The following is a 2500-nucleotide window of genomic DNA, read 5'->3' on the forward strand; positions in this document are numbered from 1 at the left end:
GCCTTCCTCCTATTGGTCTCTTGAATGCTAGTCAGTGTCTCACTGCATTACTTAATTAGGATTCCTGCAAATTTAGTAGTCTTATGTGTGAACCTGTTTTTTACAACAACCTATTTCAACATGACTGCCAAAGCCGACCGGCTTTGAGCAAATTTTCTTCGTATCCCACTAGCAAAAGGCGGTTGAGGACTCGTGGACATTACCAGTAAAATAGTCTTTTCGGCTCGGCACCTTGCATCAATCCGGACAAATCTCACAAATCTTTAAAATCTCACAAAAATAATCAAAAAAAATTGTCTTTCAATCCGGACAAATCTCACACTCTCACTATGTCTCTTCGAAAGGACCGTTTAGAAACCCCCCCATCCACTTTCTCAACAATCCTCTGGAAGAAGTCCTTTCTTTCAAGCTTCTGGGTCTTACTATCTGCCATGACCTTTCCTGGGAAAGCCACATTTCAAACCTCACTTCCAAAGCCAGTCGCCGACTGGGAATCCTCCGTCGTGCAAAGTCCTTCCTCGGCCCTCCTGAGCTCCTGACCACTTATAAAGCTTTTGTCCGTAGCCTGATGGAGTACTGCTCTCCCCTCTGGGCTGGTGCTCCTGCCTCCCACCTTTCTCGGCTTCACGCTGTCGAACCCAGGGCATTTCGGATCATCGGCATCTCCCGCAATGAGGCTGAGTCTTTGGGCCTCTCACTCAATCACCGCAGGTTGGTCGGTGGTCTTTCTGTCTTCTACCGTCTCCTCTCCAGCCTTGCCCCCCCCCCTGCTCTCTCTGTGATTTGTCCCCACCACATTTCCACAGGGCGCTCAAGGTCAGCCAACAACCCCCTTCTGGTAAAACTACCAAAATCAGGAATCACTGCTCACCTTCACACTTTCATTCCTTTTTTTTTCCCGATTTTGGAATAAACTCCCTCACTCTATTCTTTCCCATTCTTCCCTCCAGGCTTTCAAAACAGCTGTTCCCCACCACAGCTCATCATCCTCGATCTTTTATACCCCCGATAATCTACCCAAGCCCACCTCCTTCAAATTCTCTGCTTTCCTTCCTGAAAGTCCCTGTAATGTCCATCTTATTTCCCCTGTGTACACAACCCCATCCCTCTTCCTTCTACAGATCTTCTAATGTCTCTGTTCCCCACTGTTTTGTCCTTCCCACTCCTGTCCCTCTTGTCTCATGCCCCCTTGCTGTGCGTTGTGTGTTTGCTCTCACACGAGTCTCGACAAGGTATACAAAAAAAAAAGTGGGTCCTTTATTCAATCCTTTATTGAGTCTGGCTTCTTACTTGTCAGGGACATTGTGAACAATGCTTGTTCTGGATGGCAGACCCATAACCAGATTTTGAAAGTTTCCAATGTTCGGTCAGTTCATTTCATTGGGTAACTTTTGCGTTAAATTGTTAGCGTTCAATTCTCATTATTATTATCATGGCCTCCATTGTATGCTGGGGTTCAACATGCAAGTTTTATTCACCCTCTTTTCCCTGATTTTTGTTTTTCCAATGTTCATTCCACAATGCCTCTGCAAATCTTCACAAAGTTTGCTTTGTTTGCACAATGCCTTCATTTTATTATTTCTGGAAGCTCCAACAGCATATTGACTAACCATTGGAAAGAGCTTATCCCTGCAGGAGTTCCATTACATCCTGCCTGATCCTCGAGGTGTGGGTTACCGGTATCCAAATGTGCTGAGGACCTACAGTGGAGGCTCGCACATTATTGCTTGCCTTCCAATGTTTATTTTCCAAGAGACTCAACCTTGTGCCAGTTGACAAGTGTCCTTTCATTAGATGCCAAAGACTGGTTCCACTTTTGCAACCAACACATTGTCTTTACAAGAAGTTTGTTTTTTGGTTATTTCTCTGAAATAAGCTCAAAGAGTGGGTCCCAGTGTCTGGCCGTCCGTTAACATTTGACGAAAAAAAAACTCTCCTCACAAACTACCTAACCAATATGGACCAAATTTGGAATGATTTATCAGCACAGGAAGGTCTCATGGTGTTGGGCTCCCCCTCCAGATGTGCCCCCTATATAGCGGGTGAAAGGGGGGGTTTTGCCCCAAATATTGTTATTTTATTCAAAAGTCTTTTTCTCAGAAACCGCCAGACAGATCGTGACCACACTCACCATGAGGCATCAGGACCATGCCCTAACCTTAACTTGTGCTCCTCATGGCCATATCTCCCCTGGAAAAGGGGCCATGGCTCCCTCCCCGAATCCCTAATTTTCACTTAAACATCTTCTCCACAACTACTTGAACAATGCAGACCAAATTGGGTACAATGCATCAGCACAGTAAGGTCTCATGGGATTGTGCTCCCCATCTGGATCTGCCAACTTAGAGGGGGTGAAAGGGGGTTTTTGCCCCAAATATTGGTATTTCATTCAAAACTGACAACCAGATCCAGACAACTGACAAACTGACCATGCAGCATCAGGACCATGCCCTAAACTTAAGTTGTGCTCCCCATGGCCATAGCTCCCCTGGAAAAAAAA

At 45.6% G+C, this 2500-nt stretch overlaps 1 protein-coding gene across 4 annotated transcripts in view; it reads left to right on the forward strand.

The window, feature by feature from the left end:
* QNG1 (Q-nucleotide N-glycosylase 1) overlaps window positions 1–2500 on the forward strand; it is a 35631-nt gene that overhangs the window by 9171 nt on the left and 23960 nt on the right. The gene's annotated exons all lie outside the window — the stretch shown is intronic.

The sequence above is a fragment of the Eptatretus burgeri genome, chromosome 11 (assembly GCF_056783735.1).
Source record: "Eptatretus burgeri isolate ZD-2024b chromosome 11, Ebu_testis_v1, whole genome shotgun sequence".
Classification (NCBI taxonomy): domain Eukaryota; kingdom Metazoa; phylum Chordata; class Myxini; order Myxiniformes; family Myxinidae; genus Eptatretus; species Eptatretus burgeri.